A 23,318-nucleotide genomic window follows, 5' to 3' on the forward strand; every position below is an offset into this window, starting at 1 on the left:
CCATTCAATTTTAAGAATTATAATCTAGAATATCTGGCAATATATGTTGACGGTGTCCAGTTCCCCACCAAACCATTACAACCGGACTTCCCTAATGGTTGCGTAACTCGTGAATTCTATCAACTGGTGTTATCAACAGGGAGACATTTAAAGAACAGTGCTATGGCCATTGATCGAAACGATTTCCTGAGAGGGTACACTCTTTATGCATTTAATCTGACACCTGACGAGGATAATAGTCAGCATCTATCATTGATCAAGAGTGGTAACATACGCCTGGAGACACGTTTCAGGAACCCGCTGCCTAATACCATCAATCTAATAATTTATGCGGTATATGATAGTATGATTGAAGTGTCCCATCGCAGACAGGTTTTAGTTGATTACTATTAAGCATCATGAATACTGTGGAACTGACAGCCAGGTGTTTTGGCTTGTGATAAACTGCCCCAGCAACCTCTACAAATAAGACCTAGTGCTATGATAATTAACACACACCCCTCTGACCAGCCTGGAGAGCATTGGCTGGCAGTTTATATATTGGAGAGAGTTGGGTGTTTTTTTGACAGTTTTGGAAATGCTCCAAATCATTCAATATTTCCTAAATCGATTTATGACTTTTTAAACATGTCATGTGATGAGATACATTTATCAGACAAACAAGTTCAGGATGTCACATCGGTCACATGTGGTGAACACTGTATCTACTTCTTAAATCACATGTGTAGAGGCATCACCTATGATATGTTGATATCTAAATATTCTTCTAATCTGTTTAAAAATGACACAATGGTAACACGTTTTGTGAAAAAGTTGCAACCGTGTGTGTGTGTGTTCATAATGTGTTTAGTTGTGTTCAACATGTTCAGACAATTGTGTAAGATTGTGCAAGTCAATAAAATGTTGGTCAAATAAATTATCAGAGTTCATGTATCATTACAATCATTTTTATTTAGTCAAGCAAGGGGTTTTAGTCAAACAATAACATAGTCTGTGGTGGTAGCGATGGTTGATAATGACTCTTTTACGGGCGACTATGGCAAGAACCCATTCAATTTTAAGAATTATAATCTAGAATATCTGGCAATATATGTTGACGGTGTCCAGTTCCCCACCAAACCATTACAACCGGACTTCCCTAATGGTTGCGTAACTCGTGAATTCTATCAACTGGTGTTATCAACAGGGAGACATTTAAAGAACAGTGCTATGGCCATTGATCGAAACGATTTCCTGAGAGGGTACACTCTTTATGCATTTAATCTGACACCTGACGAGGATAATAGTCAGCATCTATCATTGATCAAGAGTGGTAACATACGCCTGGAGACACGTTTCAGGAACCCGCTGCCTAATACCATCAATCTAATAATTTATGCGGTATATGATAGTATGATTGAAGTGTCCCATCGCAGACAGGTTTTAGTTGATTACTATTAAGCATCATGAATACTGTGGAACTGACAGCCAGGTGTTTTGGCTTGTGATAAACTGCCCCAGCAACCTCTACAAATAAGACCTAGTGCTATGATAATTAACACACACCCCTCTGACCAGCCTGGAGAGCATTGGCTGGCAGTTTATATATTGGAGAGAGTTGGGAGTTTTTTTTGACAGTTTTGGAAATGCTCCAAATCATTCAATATTTCCTAAATCGATTTATGACTTTTTAAACATGTCATGTGATGAGATACATTTATCAGACAAACAAGTTCAGGATGTCACATCGGTCACATGTGGTGAACACTGTATCTACTTCTTAAATCACATGTGTAGAGGCATCACCTATGATATGTTGATATCTAAATATTCTTCTAATCTGTTTAAAAATGACACAATGGTAACACGTTTTGTGAAAAAGTTGCAACCGTGTGTGTGTGTGTTCATAATGTGTTTAGTTGTGTTCAACATGTTCAGACAATTGTGTAAGATTGTGCAAGTCAATAAAATGTTGGTCAAATAAATTATCAGAGTTCATGTATCATTACAATCATTTTTATTTAGTCAAGCAAGGGGTTTTAGTCAAACAATAACATAGTCTGTGGTGGTAGCGATGGTTGATAATGACTCTTTTACGGGCGACTATGGCAAGAACCCATTCAATTTTAAGAATTATAATCTAGAATATCTGGCAATATATGTTGACGGTGTCCAGTTCCCCACCGAACCATTACAACCGGACTTCCCTAATGGTTGCGTAACTCGTGAATTCTATCAACTGGTGTTATCAACAGGGAGACATTTAAAGAACAGTGCTATGGCCATTGATCGAAACGATTTCCTGAGAGGGTACACTCTTTATGCATTTAATCTGACACCTGACGAGGATAATAGTCAGCATCTATCATTGATCAAGAGTGGTAACATACGCCTGGAGACACGTTTCAGGAACCCGCTGCCTAATACCATCAATCTAATAATTTATGCGGTATATGATAGTATGATTGAAGTGTCCCATCGCAGACAGGTTTTAGTTGATTACTATTAAGCATCATGAATACTGTGGAACTGACAGCCAGGTGTTTTGGCTTGTGATAAACTGCCCCAGCAACTTCTACAAATAAGACCTAGTGCTATGATAATTAACACACACCCCTCTGACCAGCCTGGAGAGCATTGGCTGGCAGTTTATATATTGGAGAGAGTTGGGTGTTTTTTTGACAGTTTTGGAAATGCTCCAAATCATTCAATATTTCCTAAATCGATTTATGACTTTTTAAACATGTCATGTGATGAGATACATTTATCAGACAAACAAGTTCAGGATGTCACATCGGTCACATGTGGTGAACACTGTATCTACTTCTTAAATCACATGTGTAGAGGCATCACCTATGATATGTTGATATCTAAATATTCTTCTAATCTGTTTAAAAATGACACAATGGTAACACGTTTTGTGAAAAAGTTGCAACCGTGTGTGTGTGTGTTCATAATGTGTTTAGTTGTGTTCAACATGTTCAGACAATTGTGTAAGATTGTGCAAGTCAATAAAATGTTGGTCAAATAAATTATCAGAGTTCATGTATCATTACAATCATTTTTATTTAGTCAAGCAAGGGGTTTTAGTCAAACAATAACATAGTCTGTGGTGGTAGCGATGGTTGATAATGACTCTTTTACGGGCGACTATGGCAAGAACCCATTCAATTTTAAGAATTATAATCTAGAATATCTGGCAATATATGTTGACGGTGTCCAGTTCCCCACCGAACCATTACAACCGGACTTCCCTAATGGTTGCGTAACTCGTGAATTCTATCAACTGGTGTTATCAACAGGGAGACATTTAAAGAACAGTGCTATGGCCATTGATCGAAACGATTTCCTGAGAGGGTACACTCTTTATGCATTTAATCTGACACCTGACGAGGATAATAGTCAGCATCTATCATTGATCAAGAGTGGTAACATACGCCTGGAGACACGTTTCAGGAACCCGCTGCCTAATACCATCAATCTAATAATTTATGCGGTATATGATAGTATGATTGAAGTGTCCCATCGCAGACAGGTTTTAGTTGATTACTATTAAGCATCATGAATACTGTGGAACTGACAGCCAGGTGTTTTGGCTTGTGATAAACTGCCCCAGCAACCTCTACAAATAAGACCTAGTGCTATGATAATTAACACACACCCCTCTGACCAGCCTGGAGAGCATTGGCTGGCAGTTTATATATTGGAGAGAGTTGGGTGTTTTTTTGACAGTTTTGGAAATGCTCCAAATCATTCAATATTTCCTAAATCGATTTATGACTTTTTAAACATGTCATGTGATGAGATACATTTATCAGACAAACAAGTTCAGGATGTCACATCGGTCACATGTGGTGAACACTGTATCTACTTCTTAAATCACATGTGTAGAGGCATCACCTATGATATGTTGATATCTAAATATTCTTCTAATCTGTTTAAAAATGACACAATGGTAACACGTTTTGTGAAAAAGTTGCAACCGTGTGTGTGTGTGTTCATAATGTGTTTAGTTGTGTTCAACATGTTCAGACAATTGTGTAAGATTGTGCAAGTCAATAAAATGTTGGTCAAATAAATTATCAGAGTTCATGTATCATTACAATCATTTTTATTTAGTCAAGCAAGGGGTTTTAGTCAAACAATAACATAGTCTGTGGTGGTAGCGATGGTTGATAATGACTCTTTTACGGGCGACTATGGCAAGAACCCATTCAATTTTAAGAATTATAATCTAGAATATCTGGCAATATATGTTGACGGTGTCCAGTTCCCCACCGAACCATTACAACCGGACTTCCCTAATGGTTGCGTAACTCGTGAATTCTATCAACTGGTGTTATCAACAGGGAGACATTTAAAGAACAGTGCTATGGCCATTGATCGAAACGATTTCCTGAGAGGGTACACTCTTTATGCATTTAATCTGACACCTGACGAGGATAATAGTCAGCATCTATCATTGATCAAGAGTGGTAACATACGCCTGGAGACACGTTTCAGGAACCCGCTGCCTAATACCATCAATCTAATAATTTATGCGGTATATGATAGTATGATTGAAGTGTCCCATCGCAGACAGGTTTTAGTTGATTACTATTAAGCATCATGAATACTGTGGAACTGACAGCCAGGTGTTTTGGCTTGTGATAAACTGCCCCAGCAACCTCTACAAATAAGACCTAGTGCTATGATAATTAACACACACCCCTCTGACCAGCCTGGAGAGCATTGGCTGGCAGTTTATATATTGGAGAGAGTTGGGTGTTTTTTTGACAGTTTTGGAAATGCTCCAAATCATTCAATATTTCCTAAATCGATTTATGACTTTTTAAACATGTCATGTGATGAGATACATTTATCAGACAAACAAGTTCAGGATGTCACATCGGTCACATGTGGTGAACACTGTATCTACTTCTTAAATCACATGTGTAGAGGCATCACCTATGATATGTTGATATCTAAATATTCTTCTAATCTGTTTAAAAATGACACAATGGTAACACGTTTTGTGAAAAAGTTGCAACCGTGTGTGTGTGTGTTCATAATGTGTTTAGTTGTGTTCAACATGTTCAGACAATTGTGTAAGATTGTGCAAGTCAATAAAATGTTGGTCAAATAAATTATCAGAGTTCATGTATCATTACAATCATTTTTATTTAGTCAAGCAAGGGGTTTTAGTCAAACAATAACATAGTCTGTGGTGGTAGCGATGGTTGATAATGACTCTTTTACGGGCGACTATGGCAAGAACCCATTCAATTTTAAGAATTATAATCTAGAATATCTGGCAATATATGTTGACGGTGTCCAGTTCCCCACCGAACCATTACAACCGGACTTCCCTAATGGTTGCGTAACTCGTGAATTCTATCAACTGGTGTTATCAACAGGGAGACATTTAAAGAACAGTGCTATGGCCATTGATCGAAACGATTTCCTGAGAGGGTACACTCTTTATGCATTTAATCTGACACCTGACGAGGATAATAGTCAGCATCTATCATTGATCAAGAGTGGTAACATACGCCTGGAGACACGTTTCAGGAACCCGCTGCCTAATACCATCAATCTAATAATTTATGCGGTATATGATAGTATGATTGAAGTGTCCCATCGCAGACAGGTTTTAGTTGATTACTATTAAGCATCATGAATACTGTGGAACTGACAGCCAGGTGTTTTGGCTTGTGATAAACTGCCCCAGCAACCTCTACAAATAAGACCTAGTGCTATGATAATTAACACACACCCCTCTGACCAGCCTGGAGAGCATTGGCTGGCAGTTTATATATTGGAGAGAGTTGGGTGTTTTTTTGACAGTTTTGGAAATGCTCCAAATCATTCAATATTTCCTAAATCGATTTATGACTTTTTAAACATGTCATGTGATGAGATACATTTATCAGACAAACAAGTTCAGGATGTCACATCGGTCACATGTGGTGAACACTGTATCTACTTCTTAAATCACATGTGTAGAGGCATCACCTATGATATGTTGATATCTAAATATTCTTCTAATCTGTTTAAAAATGACACAATGGTAACACGTTTTGTGAAAAAGTTGCAACCGTGTGTGTGTGTGTTCATAATGTGTTTAGTTGTGTTCAACATGTTCAGACAATTGTGTAAGATTGTGCAAGTCAATAAAATGTTGGTCAAATAAATTATCAGAGTTCATGTATCATTACAATCATTTTTATTTAGTCAAGCAAGGGGTTTTAGTCAAACAATAACATAGTCTGTGGTGGTAGCGATGGTTGATAATGACTCTTTTACGGGCGACTATGGCAAGAACCCATTCAATTTTAAGAATTATAATCTAGAATATCTGGCAATATATGTTGACGGTGTCCAGTTCCCCACCGAACCATTACAACCGGACTTCCCTAATGGTTGCGTAACTCGTGAATTCTATCAACTGGTGTTATCAACAGGGAGACATTTAAAGAACAGTGCTATGGCCATTGATCGAAACGATTTCCTGAGAGGGTACACTCTTTATGCATTTAATCTGACACCTGACGAGGATAATAGTCAGCATCTATCATTGATCAAGAGTGGTAACATACGCCTGGAGACACGTTTCAGGAACCCGCTGCCTAATACCATCAATCTAATAATTTATGCGGTATATGATAGTATGATTGAAGTGTCCCATCGCAGACAGGTTTTAGTTGATTACTATTAAGCATCATGAATACTGTGGAACTGACAGCCAGGTGTTTTGGCTTGTGATAAACTGCCCCAGCAACCTCTACAAATAAGACCTAGTGCTATGATAATTAACACACACCCCTCTGACCAGCCTGGAGAGCATTGGCTGGCAGTTTATATATTGGAGAGAGTTGGGTGTTTTTTTGACAGTTTTGGAAATGCTCCAAATCATTCAATATTTCCTAAATCGATTTATGACTTTTTAAACATGTCATGTGATGAGATACATTTATCAGACAAACAAGTTCAGGATGTCACATCGGTCACATGTGGTGAACACTGTATCTACTTCTTAAATCACATGTGTAGAGGCATCACCTATGATATGTTGATATCTAAATATTCTTCTAATCTGTTTAAAAATGACACAATGGTAACACGTTTTGTGAAAAAGTTGCAACCGTGTGTGTGTGTGTTCATAATGTGTTTAGTTGTGTTCAACATGTTCAGACAATTGTGTAAGATTGTGCAAGTCAATAAAATGTTGGTCAAATAAATTATCAGAGTTCATGTATCATTACAATCATTTTTATTTAGTCAAGCAAGGGGTTTTAGTCAAACAATAACATAGTCTGTGGTGGTAGCGATGGTTGATAATGACTCTTTTACGGGCGACTATGGCAAGAACCCATTCAATTTTAAGAATTATAATCTAGAATATCTGGCAATATATGTTGACGGTGTCCAGTTCCCCACCGAACCATTACAACCGGACTTCCCTAATGGTTGCGTAACTCGTGAATTCTATCAACTGGTGTTATCAACAGGGAGACATTTAAAGAACAGTGCTATGGCCATTGATCGAAACGATTTCCTGAGAGGGTACACTCTTTATGCATTTAATCTGACACCTGACGAGGATAATAGTCAGCATCTATCATTGATCAAGAGTGGTAACATACGCCTGGACACACGTTTCAGGAACCCGCTGCCTAATACCATCAATCTAATAATTTATGCGGTATATGATAGTATGATTGAAGTGTCCCATCGCAGACAGGTTTTAGTTGATTACTATTAAGCATCATGAATACTGTGGAACTGACAGCCAGGTGTTTTGGCTTGTGATAAACTGCCCCAGCAACCTCTACAAATAAGACCTAGTGCTATGATAATTAACACACACCCCTCTGACCAGCCTGGAGAGCACTGGCTGGCAGTTTATATATTGGAGAGAGTTGGGTGTTTTTTTGACAGTTTTGGAAATGCTCCAAATCATTCAATATTTCCTAAATCGATTTATGACTTTTTAAACATGTCATGTGATGAGATACATTTATCAGACAAACAAGTTCAGGATGTCACATCGGTCACATGTGGTGAACACTGTATCTACTTCTTAAATCACATGTGTAGAGGCATCACCTATGATATGTTGATATCTAAATATTCTTCTAATCTGTTTAAAAATGACACAATGGTAACACGTTTTGTGAAAAAGTTGCAACCGTGTGTGTGTGTTCATAATGTGTTTAGTTGTGTTCAACATGTTCAGACAATTGTGTAAGATTGTGCAAGTCAATAAAATGTTGGTCAAATAAATTATCAGAGTTCATGTATCATTACAATCATTTTTATTTAGTCAAGCAAGGGGTTTTAGTCAAACAATAACATAGTCTGTGGTGGTAGCGATGGTTGATAATGACTCTTTTACGGGCGACTATGGCAAGAACCCATTCAATTTTAAGAATTATAATCTAGAATATCTGGCAATATATGTTGACGGTGTCCAGTTCCCCACCAAACCATTACAACCGGACTTCCCTAATGGTTGCGTAACTCGTGAATTCTATCAACTGGTGTTATCAACAGGGAGACATTTAAAGAACAGTGCTATGGCCATTGATCGAAACGATTTCCTGAGAGGGTACACTCTTTATGCATTTAATCTGACACCTGACGAGGATAATAGTCAGCATCTATCATTGATCAAGAGTGGTAACATACGCCTGGAGACACGTTTCAGGAACCCGCTGCCTAATACCATCAATCTAATAATTTATGCGGTATATGATAGTATGATTGAAGTGTCCCATCGCAGACAGGTTTTAGTTGATTACTATTAAGCATCATGAATACTGTGGAACTGACAGCCAGGTGTTTTGGCTTGTGATAAACTGCCCCAGCAACCTCTACAAATAAGACCTAGTGCTATGATAATTAACACACACCCCTCTGACCAGCCTGGAGAGCACTGGCTGGCAGTTTATATATTGGAGAGAGTTGGGTGTTTTTTTGACAGTTTTGGAAATGCTCCAAATCATTCAATATTTCCTAAATCGATTTATGACTTTTTAAACATGTCATGTGATGAGATACATTTATCAGACAAACAAGTTCAGGATGTCACATCGGTCACATGTGGTGAACACTGTATCTACTTCTTAAATCACATGTGTAGAGGCATCACCTATGATATGTTGATATCTAAATATTCTTCTAATCTGTTTAAAAATGACACAATGGTAACACGTTTTGTGAAAAAGTTGCAACCGTGTGTGTGTGTTCATAATGTGTTTAGTTGTGTTCAACATGTTCAGACAATTGTGTAAGATTGTGCAAGTCAATAAAATGTTGGTCAAATAAATTATCAGAGTTCATGTATCATTACAATCATTTTTATTTAGTCAAGCAAGGGGTTTTAGTCAAACAATAACATAGTCTGTGGTGGTAGCGATGGTTGATAATGACTCTTTTACGGGCGACTATGGCAAGAACCCATTCAATTTTAAGAATTATAATCTAGAATATCTGGCAATATATGTTGACGGTGTCCAGTTCCCCACCAAACCATTACAACCGGACTTCCCTAATGGTTGCGTAACTCGTGAATTCTATCAACTGGTGTTATCAACAGGGAGACATTTAAAGAACAGTGCTATGGCCATTGATCGAAACGATTTCCTGAGAGGGTACACTCTTTATGCATTTAATCTGACACCTGACGAGGATAATAGTCAGCATCTATCATTGATCAAGAGTGGTAACATACGCCTGGAGACACGTTTCAGGAATCCGCTGCCTAATACCATCAATCTAATAATTTATGCGGTATATGATAGTATGATTGAAGTGTCCCATCGCAGACAGGTTTTAGTTGATTACTATTAAGCATCATGAATACTGTGGAACTGACAGCCAGGTGTTTTGGCTTGTGATAAACTGCCCCAGCAACCTCTACAAATAAGACCTAGTGCTATGATAATTAACACACACCCCTCTGACCAGCCTGGAGAGCATTGGCTGGCAGTTTATATATTGGAGAGAGTTGGGTGTTTTTTTGACAGTTTTGGAAATGCTCCAAATCATTCAATATTTCCTAAATCGATTTATGACTTTTTAAACATGTCATGTGATGAGATACATTTATCAGACAAACAAGTTCAGGATGTCACATCGGTCACATGTGGTGAACACTGTATCTACTTCTTAAATCACATGTGTAGAGGCATCACCTATGATATGTTGATATCTAAATATTCTTCTAATCTGTTTAAAAATGACACAATGGTAACACGTTTTGTGAAAAAGTTGCAACCGTGTGTGTGTGTGTTCATAATGTGTTTAGTTGTGTTCAACATGTTCAGACAATTGTGTAAGATTGTGCAAGTCAATAAAATGTTGGTCAAATAAATTATCAGAGTTCATGTATCATTACAATCATTTTTATTTAGTCAAGCAAGGGGTTTTAGTCAAACAATAACATAGTCTGTGGTGGTAGCGATGGTTGATAATGACTCTTTTACGGGCGACTATGGCAAGAACCCATTCAATTTTAAGAATTATAATCTAGAATATCTGGCAATATATGTTGACGGTGTCCAGTTCCCCACCGAACCATTACAACCGGACTTCCCTAATGGTTGCGTAACTCGTGAATTCTATCAACTGGTGTTATCAACAGGGAGACATTTAAAGAACAGTGCTATGGCCATTGATCGAAACGATTTCCTGAGAGGGTACACTCTTTATGCATTTAATCTGACACCTGACGAGGATAATAGTCAGCATCTATCATTGATCAAGAGTGGTAACATACGCCTGGAGACACGTTTCAGGAACCCGCTGCCTAATACCATCAATCTAATAATTTATGCGGTATATGATAGTATGATTGAAGTGTCCCATCGCAGACAGGTTTTAGTTGATTACTATTAAGCATCATGAATACTGTGGAACTGACAGCCAGGTGTTTTGGCTTGTGATAAACTGCCCCAGCAACCTCTACAAATAAGACCTAGTGCTATGATAATTAACACACACCCCTCTGACCAGCCTGGAGAGCATTGGCTGGCAGTTTATATATTGGAGAGAGTTGGGTGTTTTTTTGACAGTTTTGGAAATGCTCCAAATCATTCAATATTTCCTAAATCGATTTATGACTTTTTAAACATGTCATGTGATGAGATACATTTATCAGACAAACAAGTTCAGGATGTCACATCGGTCACATGTGGTGAACACTGTATCTACTTCTTAAATCACATGTGTAGAGGCATCACCTATGATATGTTGATATCTAAATATTCTTCTAATCTGTTTAAAAATGACACAATGGTAACACGTTTTGTGAAAAAGTTGCAACCGTGTGTGTGTGTGTTCATAATGTGTTTAGTTGTGTTCAACATGTTCAGACAATTGTGTAAGATTGTGCAAGTCAATAAAATGTTGGTCAAATAAATTATCAGAGTTCATGTATCATTACAATCATTTTTATTTAGTCAAGCAAGGGGTTTTAGTCAAACAATAACATAGTCTGTGGTGGTAGCGATGGTTGATAATGACTCTTTTACGGGCGACTATGGCAAGAACCCATTCAATTTTAAGAATTATAATCTAGAATATCTGGCAATATATGTTGACGGTGTCCAGTTCCCCACCGAACCATTACAACCGGACTTCCCTAATGGTTGCGTAACTCGTGAATTCTATCAACTGGTGTTATCAACAGGGAGACATTTAAAGAACAGTGCTATGGCCATTGATCGAAACGATTTCCTGAGAGGGTACACTCTTTATGCATTTAATCTGACACCTGACGAGGATAATAGTCAGCATCTATCATTGATCAAGAGTGGTAACATACGCCTGGAGACACGTTTCAGGAACCCGCTGCCTAATACCATCAATCTAATAATTTATGCGGTATATGATAGTATGATTGAAGTGTCCCATCGCAGACAGGTTTTAGTTGATTACTATTAAGCATCATGAATACTGTGGAACTGACAGCCAGGTGTTTTGGCTTGTGATAAACTGCCCCAGCAACCTCTACAAATAAGACCTAGTGCTATGATAATTAACACACACCCCTCTGACCAGCCTGGAGAGCATTGGCTGGCAGTTTATATATTGGAGAGAGTTGGGTGTTTTTTTGACAGTTTTGGAAATGCTCCAAATCATTCAATATTTCCTAAATCGATTTATGACTTTTTAAACATGTCATGTGATGAGATACATTTATCAGACAAACAAGTTCAGGATGTCACATCGGTCACATGTGGTGAACACTGTATCTACTTCTTAAATCACATGTGTAGAGGCATCACCTATGATATGTTGATATCTAAATATTCTTCTAATCTGTTTAAAAATGACACAATGGTAACACGTTTTGTGAAAAAGTTGCAACCGTGTGTGTGTGTGTTCATAATGTGTTTAGTTGTGTTCAACATGTTCAGACAATTGTGTAAGATTGTGCAAGTCAATAAAATGTTGGTCAAATAAATTATCAGAGTTCATGTATCATTACAATCATTTTTATTTAGTCAAGCAAGGGGTTTTAGTCAAACAATAACATAGTCTGTGGTGGTAGCGATGGTTGATAATGACTCTTTTACGGGCGACTATGGCAAGAACCCATTCAATTTTAAGAATTATAATCTAGAATATCTGGCAATATATGTTGACGGTGTCCAGTTCCCCACCAAACCATTACAACCGGACTTCCCTAATGGTTGCGTAACTCGTGAATTCTATCAACTGGTGTTATCAACAGGGAGACATTTAAAGAACAGTGCTATGGCCATTGATCGAAACGATTTCCTGAGAGGGTACACTCTTTATGCATTTAATCTGACACCTGACGAGGATAATAGTCAGCATCTATCATTGATCAAGAGTGGTAACATACGCCTGGAGACACGTTTCAGGAACCCGCTGCCTAATACCATCAATCTAATAATTTATGCGGTATATGATAGTATGATTGAAGTGTCCCATCGCAGACAGGTTTTAGTTGATTACTATTAAGCATCATGAATACTGTGGAACTGACAGCCAGGTGTTTTGGCTTGTGATAAACTGCCCCAGCAACCTCTACAAATAAGACCTAGTGCTATGATAATTAACACACACCCCTCTGACCAGCCTGGAGAGCACTGGCTGGCAGTTTATATATTGGAGAGAGTTGGGTGTTTTTTTGACAGTTTTGGAAATGCTCCAAATCATTCAATATTTCCTAAATCGATTTATGACTTTTTAAACATGTCATGTGATGAGATACATTTATCAGACAAACAAGTTCAGGATGTCACATCGGTCACATGTGGTGAACACTGTATCTACTTCTTAAATCACATGTGTAGAGGCATCACCTATGATATGTTGATATCTAAATATTCTTCTAATCTGTTTAAAAATGACACAATGGTAACACGTTTTGTGAAAAAGTTGCAACCGTGTGTGTGTGTTCATAATGTGTTTAGTTGTGTTCAACATGTTCAGACAATTGTGTAAGATTGTGCAAGTCAATAAAATGTTGGTCAAATAAATTATCAGAGTTCATGTATCATTACAATCATTTTTATTTAGTCAAGCAAGGGGTTTTAGTCAAACAATAACATAGTCTGTGGTGGTAGCGATGGTTGATAATGACTCTTTTACGGGCGACTATGGCAAGAACCCATTCAATTTTAAGAATTATAATCTAGAATATCTGGCAATATATGTTGACGGTGTCCAGTTCCCCACCAAACCATTACAACCGGACTTCCCTAATGGTTGCGTAACTCGTGAATTCTATCAACTGGTGTTATCAACAGGGAGACATTTAAAGAACAGTGCTATGGCCATTGATCGAAACGATTTCCTGAGAGGGTACACTCTTTATGCATTTAATCTGACACCTGACGAGGATAATAGTCAGCATCTATCATTGATCAAGAGTGGTAACATACGCCTGGAGACACGTTTCAGGAATCCGCTGCCTAATACCATCAATCTAATAATTTATGCGGTATATGATAGTATGATTGAAGTGTCCCATCGCAGACAGGTTTTAGTTGATTACTATTAAGCATCATGAATACTGTGGAACTGACAGCCAGGTGTTTTGGCTTGTGATAAACTGCCCCAGCAACCTCTACAAATAAGACCTAGTGCTATGATAATTAACACACACCCCTCTGACCAGCCTGGAGAGCACTGGCTGGCAGTTTATATATTGGAGAGAGTTGGGTGTTTTTTTGACAGTTTTTGAAATGCTCCAAATCATTCAATATTTCCTAAATCGATTTATGACTTTTTAAACATGTCATGTGATGAGATACATTTATCAGACAAACAAGTTCAGGATGTCACATCGGTCACATGTGGTGAACACTGTATCTACTTCTTAAATCACATGTGTAGAGGCATCACCTATGATATGTTGATATCTAAATATTCTTCTAATCTGTTTAAAAATGACACAATGGTAACACGTTTTGTGAAAAAGTTGCAACCGTGTGTGTGTGTTCATAATGTGTTTAGTTGTGTTCAACATGTTCAGACAATTGTGTAAGATTGTGCAAGTCAATAAAATGTTGGTCAAATAAATTATCAGAGTTCATGTATCATTACAATCATTTTTAGTTAGTCAAGCAAGGGGTTTTAGTCAAACAATAACATAGTCTGTGGTGGTAGCGATGGTTGATAATGACTCTTTTACGGGCGACTATGGCAAGAACCCATTCAATTTTAAGAATTATAATCTAGAATATCTGGCAATATATGTTGACGGTGTCCAGTTCCCCACCAAACCATTACAACCGGACTTCCCTAATGGTTGCGTAACTCGTGAATTCTATCAACTGGTGTTATCAACAGGGAGACATTTAAAGAACAGTGCTATGGCCATTGATCGAAACGATTTCCTGAGAGGGTACACTCTTTATGCATTTAATCTGACACCTGACGAGGATAATAGTCAGCATCTATCATTGATCAAGAGTGGTAACATACGCCTGGAGACACGTTTCAGGAACCCGCTGCCTAATACCATCAATCTAATAATTTATGCGGTATATGATAGTATGATTGAAGTGTCCCATCGCAGACAGGTTTTAGTTGATTACTATTAAGCATCATGAATACTGTGGAACTGACAGCCAGGTGTTTTGGCTTGTGATAAACTGCCCCAGCAACCTCTACAAATAAGACCTAGTGCTATGATAATTAACACACACCCCTCTGACCAGCCTGGAGAGCATTGGCTGGCAGTTTATATATTGGAGAGAGTTGGGTGTTTTTTTGACAGTTTTGGAAATGCTCCAAATCATTCAATATTTCCTAAATCGATTTATGACTTTTTAAACATGTCATGTGATGAGATACATTTATCAGACAAACAAGTTCAGGATGTCACATCGGTCACATGTGGTGAACACTGTATCTACTTCTTAAATCACATGTGTAGAGGCATCACCTATGATATGTTGATATCTAAATATTCTTCTAATCTGTTTATAAAAATGACACAATGGTAACACGTTTTGTGAAAAAGTTGCAACCGTGTGTGTGTGTGTTCATAATGTGTTTAGTTGTGTTCAACATGTTCAGACAATTGTGTAAGATTGTGCAAGTCAATAAAATGTTGGTCAAATAAATTATCAGAGTTCATGTATCATTACAATCATTTTTATTTAGTCAAGCAAGGGGTTTTAGTCAAACAATAACATAGTATGTGGTGGTAGCGATGGTTGATAATGACTCTTTTACGGGCGACTATGGCAAGAACCCATTCAATTTTAAGAATTATAATCTAGAATATCTGGCAATATATGTTGACGGTGTCCAGTTCCCCACCAAACCATTACAACCGGACTTCCCTAATGGTTGCGTAACTCGTGAATTCTATCAACTGGTGTTATCAACAGGGAGACATTTAAAGAACAGTGCTATGGCCATTGATCGAAACGATTTCCTGAGAGGGTACACTCTTTATGCATTTAATCTGACACCTGACGAGGATAATAGTCAGCATCTATCATTGATCAAGAGTGGTAACATACGCCTGGAGACACGTTTCAGGAACCCGCTGCCTAATACCATCAATCTAATAATTTATGCGGTATATGATAGTATGATTGAAGTGTCCCATCGCAGACAGGTTTTAGTTGATTACTATTAAGCATCATGAATACTGTGGAACTGACAGCCAGGTGTTTTGGCTTGTGATAAACTGCCCCAGCAACCTCTACAAATAAGACCTAGTGCTATGATAATTAACACACACCCCTCTGACCAGCCTGGAGAGCATTGGCTGGCAGTTTATATATTGGAGAGAGTTGGGTGTTTTTTTGACAGTTTTGGAAATGCTCCAAATCATTCAATATTTCCTAAATCGATTTATGACTTTTTAAACATGTCATGTGATGAGATACATTTATCAGACAAACAAGTTCAGGATGTCACATCGGTCACATGTGGTGAACACTGTATCTACTTCTTAAATCACATGTGTAGAGGCATCACCTATGATATGTTGATATCTAAATATTCTTCTAATCTGTTTAAAAATGACACAATGGTAACACGTTTTGTGAAAAAGTTGCAACCGTGTGTGTGTGTGTTCATAATGTGTTTAGTTGTGTTCAACATGTTCAGACAATTGTGTAAGATTGTGCAAGTCAATAAAATGTTGGTCAAATAAATTATCAGAGTTCATGTATCATTACAATCATTTTTATTTAGTCAAGCAAGGGGTTTTAGTCAAACAATAACATAGTCTGTGGTGGTAGCGATGGTTGATAATGACTCTTTTACGGGCGACTATGGCAAGAACCCATTCAATTTTAAGAATTATAATCTAGAATATCTGGCAATATATGTTGACGGTGTCCAGTTCCCCACCAAACCATTACAACCGGACTTCCCTAATGGTTGCGTAACTCGTGAATTCTATCAACTGGTGTTATCAACAGGGAGACATTTAAAGAACAGTGCTATGGCCATTGATCGAAACGATTTCCTGAGAGGGTACACTCTTTATGCATTTAATCTGACACCTGACGAGGATAATAGTCAGCATCTATCATTGATCAAGAGTGGTAACATACGCCTGGAGACACGTTTCAGGAACCCGCTGCCTAATACCATCAATCTAATAATTTATGCGGTATATGATAGTATGATTGAAGTGTCCCATCGCAGACAGGTTTTAGTTGATTACTATTAAGCATCATGAATACTGTGGAACTGACAGCCAGGTGTTTTGGCTTGTGATAAACTGCCCCAGCAACCTCTACAAATAAGACCTAGTGCTATGATAATTAACACACACCCCTCTGACCAGCCTGGAGAGCATTGGCTGGCAGTTTATATATTGGAGAGAGTTGGGTGTTTTTTTGACAGTTTTGGAAATGCTCCAAATCATTCAATATTTCCTAAATCGATTTATGACTTTTTAAACATGTCATGTGATGAGATACATTTATCAGACAAACAAGTTCAGGATGTCACATCGGTCACATGTGGTGAACACTGTATCTACTTCTTAAATCACATGTGTAGAGGCATCACCTATGATATGTTGATATCTAAATATTCTTCTAATCTGTTTAAAAATGACACAATGGTAACACGTTTTGTGAAAAAGTTGCAACCGTGTGTGTGTGTGTTCATAATGTGTTTAGTTGTGTTCAACATGTTCAGACAATTGTGTAAGATTGTGCAAGTCAATAAAATGTTGGTCAAATAAATTATCAGAGTTCATGTATCATTACAATCATTTTTATTTAGTCAAGCAAGGGGTTTTAGTCAAACAATAACATAGTCTGTGGTGGTAGCGATGGTTGATAATGACTCTTTTACGGGCGACTATGGCAAGAACCCATTCAATTTTAAGAATTATAATCTAGAATATCTGGCAATATATGTTGACGGTGTCCAGTTCCCCACCAAACCATTACAACCGGACTTCCCTAATGGTTGCGTAACTCGTGAATTCTATCAACTGGTGTTATCAACAGGGAGACATTTAAAGAACAGTGCTATGGCCATTGATCGAAACGATTTCCTGAGAGGGTACACTCTTTATGCATTTAATCTGACACCTGACGAGGATAATAGTCAGCATCTATCATTGATCAAGAGTGGTAACATACGCCTGGAGACACGTTTCAGGAACCCGCTGCCTAATACCATCAATCTAATAATTTATGCGGTATATGATAGTATGATTGAAGTGTCCCATCGCAGACAGGTTTTAGTTGATTACTATTAAGCATCATGAATACTGTGGAACTGACAGCCAGGTGTTTTGGCTTGTGATAAACTGCCCCAGCAACCTCTACAAATAAGACCTAGTGCTATGATAATTAACACACACCCCTCTGACCAGCCTGGAGAGCACTGGCTGGCAGTTTATATATTGGAGAGAGTTGGGTGTTTTTTTGACAGTTTTGGAAATGCTCCAAATCATTCAATATTTCCTAAATCGATTTATGACTTTTTAAACATGTCATGTGATGAGATACATTTATCAGACAAACAAGTTCAGGATGTCACATCGGTCACATGTGGTGAACACTGTATCTACTTCTTAAATCACATGTGTAGAGGCATCACCTATGATATGTTGATATCTAAATATTCTTCTAATCTGTTTAAAAATGACACAATGGTAACACGTTTTGTGAAAAAGTTGCAACCGTGTGTGTGTGTTCATAATGTGTTTAGTTGTGTTCAACATGTTCAGACAATTGTGTAAGATTGTGCAAGTCAATAAAATGTTGGTCAAATAAATTATCAGAGTTCATGTATCATTACAATCATTTTTATTTAGTCAAGCAAGGGGTTTTAGTCAAACAATAACATAGTCTGTGGTGGTAGCGATGGTTGATAATGACTCTTTTACGGGCGACTATGGCAAGAACCCATTCAATTTTAAGAATTATAATCTAGAATATCTGGCAATATATGTTGACGGTGTCCAGTTCCCCACCAAACCATTACAACCGGACTTCCCTAATGGTTGCGTAACTCGTGAATTCTATCAACTGGTGTTATCAACAGGGAGACATTTAAAGAACAGTGCTATGGCCATTGATCGAAACGATTTCCTGAGAGGGTACACTCTTTATGCATTTAATCTGACACCTGACGAGGATAATAGTCAGCATCTATCATTGATCAAGAGTGGTAACATACGCCTGGAGACACGTTTCAGGAACCCGCTGCCTAATACCATCAATCTAATAATTTATGCGGTATATGATAGTATGATTGAAGTGTCCCATCGCAGACAGGTTTTAGTTGATTACTATTAAGCATCATGAATACTGTGGAACTGACAGCCAGGTGTTTTGGCTTGTGATAAACTGCCCCAGCAACCTCTACAAATAAGACCTAGTGCTATGATAATTAACACACACCCCTCTGACCAGCCTGGAGAGCATTGGCTGGCAGTTTATATATTGGAGAGAGTTGGGTGTTTTTTTGACAGTTTTGGAAATGCTCCAAATCATTCAATATTTCCTAAATCGATTTATGACTTTTTAAACATGTCATGTGATGAGATACATTTATCAGACAAACAAGTTCAGGATGTCACATCGGTCACATGTGGTGAACACTGTATCTACTTCTTAAATCACATGTGTAGAGGCATCACCTATGATATGTTGATATCTAAATATTCTTCTAATCTGTTTATAAAAATGACACAATGGTAACACGTTTTGTGAAAAAGTTGCAACCGTGTGTGTGTGTGTTCATAATGTGTTTAGTTGTGTTCAACATGTTCAGACAATTGTGTAAGATTGTGCAAGTCAATAAAATGTTGGTCAAATAAATTATCAGAGTTCATGTATCATTACAATCATTTTTATTTAGTCAAGCAAGGGGTTTTAGTCAAACAATAACATAGTATGTGGTGGTAGCGATGGTTGATAATGACTCTTTTACGGGCGACTATGGCAAGAACCCATTCAATTTTAAGAATTATAATCTAGAATATCTGGCAATATATGTTGACGGTGTCCAGTTCCCCACCAAACCATTACAACCGGACTTCCCTAATGGTTGCGTAACTCGTGAATTCTATCAACTGGTGTTATCAACAGGGAGACATTTAAAGAACAGTGCTATGGCCATTGATCGAAACGATTTCCTGAGAGGGTACACTCTTTATGCATTTAATCTGACACCTGACGAGGATAATAGTCAGCATCTATCATTGATCAAGAGTGGTAACATACGCCTGGAGACACGTTTCAGGAACCCGCTGCCTAATACCATCAATCTAATAATTTATGCGGTATATGATAGTATGATTGAAGTGTCCCATCGCAGACAGGTTTTAGTTGATTACTATTAAGCATCATGAATACTGTGGAACTGACAGCCAGGTGTTTTGGCTTGTGATAAACTGCCCCAGCAACCTCTACAAATAAGACCTAGTGCTATGATAATTAACACACACCCCTCTGACCAGCCTGGAGAGCATTGGCTGGCAGTTTATATATTGGAGAGAGTTGGGTGTTTTTTTGACAGTTTTGGAAATGCTCCAAATCATTCAATATTTCCTAAATCGATTTATGACTTTTTAAACATGTCATGTGATGAGATACATTTATCAGACAAACAAGTTCAGGATGTCACATCGGTCACATGTGGTGAACACTGTATCTACTTCTTAAATCACATGTGTAGAGGCATCACCTATGATATGTTGATATCTAAATATTCTTCTAATCTGTTTAAAAATGACACAATGGTAACACGTTTTGTGAAAAAGTTGCAACCGTGTGTGTGTGTGTTCATAATGTGTTTAGTTGTGTTCAACATGTTCAGACAATTGTGTAAGATTGTGCAAGTCAATAAAATGTTGGTCAAATAAATTATCAGAGTTCATGTATCATTACAATCATTTTTATTTAGTCAAGCAAGGGGTTTTAGTCAAACAATAACATAGTCTGTGGTGGTAGCGATGGTTGATAATGACTCTTTTACGGGCGACTATGGCAAGAACCCATTCAATTTTAAGAATTATAATCTAGAATATCTGGCAATATATGTTGACGGTGTCCAGTTCCCCACCAAACCATTACAACCGGACTTCCCTAATGGTTGCGTAACTCGTGAATTCTATCAACTGGTGTTATCAACAGGGAGACATTTAAAGAACAGTGCTATGGCCATTGATCGAAACGATTTCCTGAGAGGGTACACTCTTTATGCATTTAATCTGACACCTGACGAGGATAATAGTCAGCATCTATCATTGATCAAGAGTGGTAACATACGCCTGGAGACACGTTTCAGGAACCCGCTGCCTAATACCATCAATCTAATAATTTATGCGGTATATGATAGTATGATTGAAGTGTCCCATCGCAGACAGGTTTTAGTTGATTACTATTAAGCATCATGAATACTGTGGAACTGACAGCCAGGTGTTTTGGCTTGTGATAAACTGCCCCAGCAACCTCTACAAATAAGACCTAGTGCTATGATAATTAACACACACCCCTCTGACCAGCCTGGAGAGCATTGGCTGGCAGTTTATATATTGGAGAGAGTTGGGTGTTTTTTTGACAGTTTTGGAAATGCTCCAAATCATTCAATATTTCCTAAATCGATTTATGACTTTTTAAACATGTCATGTGATGAGATACATTTATCAGACAAACAAGTTCAGGATGTCACATCGGTCACATGTGGTGAACACTGTATCTACTTCTTAAATCACATGTGTAGAGGCATCACCTATGATATGTTGATATCTAAATATTCTTCTAATCTGTTTAAAAATGACACAATGGTAACACGTTTTGTGAAAAAGTTGCAACCGTGTGTGTGTGTGTTCATAATGTGTTTAGTTGTGTTCAACATGTTCAGACAATTGTGTAAGATTGTGCAAGTCAATAAAATGTTGGTCAAATAAATTATCAGAGTTCATGTATCATTACAATCATTTTTATTTAGTCAAGCAAGGGGTTTTAGTCAAACAATAACATAGTCTGTGGTGGTAGCGATGGTTGATAATGACTCTTTTACGGGCGACTATGGCAAGAACCCATTCAATTTTAAGAATTATAATCTAGAATATCTGGCAATATATGTTGACGGTGTCCAGTTCCCCACCAAACCATTACAACCGGACTTCCCTAATGGTTGCGTAACTCGTGAATTCTATCAACTGGTGTTATCAACAGGGAGACATTTAAAGAACAGTGCTATGGCCATTGATCGAAACGATTTCCTGAGAGGGTACACTCTTTATGCATTTAATCTGACACCTGACGAGGATAATAGTCAGCATCTATCATTGATCAAGAGTGGTAACATACGCCTGGAGACACGTTTCAGGAACCCGCTGCCTAATACCATCAATCTAATAATTTATGCGGTATATGATAGTATGATTGAAGTGTCCCATCGCAGACAGGTTTTAGTTGATTACTATTAAGCATCATGAATACTGTGGAACTGACAGCCAGGTGTTTTGGCTTGTGATAAACTGCCCCAGCAACCTCTACAAATAAGACCTAGTGCTATGATAATTAACACACACCCCTCTGACCAGCCTGGAGAGCACTGGCTGGCAGTTTATATATTGGAGAGAGTTGGGTGTTTTTTTGACAGTTTTGGAAATGCTCCAAATCATTCAATATTTCCTAAATCGATTTATGACTTTTTAAACATGTCATGTGATGAGATACATTTATCAGACAAACAAGTTCAGGATGTCACATCGGTCACATGTGGTGAACACTGTATCTACTTCTTAAATCACATGTGTAGAGGCATCACCTATGATATGTTGATATCTAAATATTCTTCTAATCTGTTTAAAAATGACACAATGGTAACACGTTTTGTGAAAAAGTTGCAACCGTGTGTGTGTGTTCATAATGTGTTTAGTTGTGTTCAACATGTTCAGACAATTGTGTAAGATTGTGCAAGTCAATAAAATGTTGGTCAAATAAATTATCAGAGTTCATGTATCATTACAATCATTTTTATTTAGTCAAGCAAGGGGTTTTAGTCAAACAATAACATAGTCTGTGGTGGTAGCGATGGTTGATAATGACTCTTTTACGGGCGACTATGGCAAGAACCCATTCAATTTTAAGAATTATAATCTAGAATATCTGGCAATATATGTTGACGGTGTCCAGTTCCCCACCAAACCATTACAACCGGACTTCCCTAATGGTTGCGTAACTCGTGAATTCTATCAACTGGTGTTATCAACAGGGAGACATTTAAAGAACAGTGCTATGGCCATTGATCGAAACGATTTCCTGAGAGGGTACACTCTTTATGCATTTAATCTGACACCTGACGAGGATAATAGTCAGCATCTATCATTGATCAAGAGTGGTAACATACGCCTGGAGACACGTTTC

This window comes from Nansenia antarctica, assembly GCF_963989245.1.
Source record: "Nansenia antarctica genome assembly, chromosome: 2".
NCBI classification, from domain to species: domain Eukaryota; kingdom Metazoa; phylum Chordata; class Actinopteri; order Argentiniformes; family Microstomatidae; genus Nansenia; species Nansenia antarctica.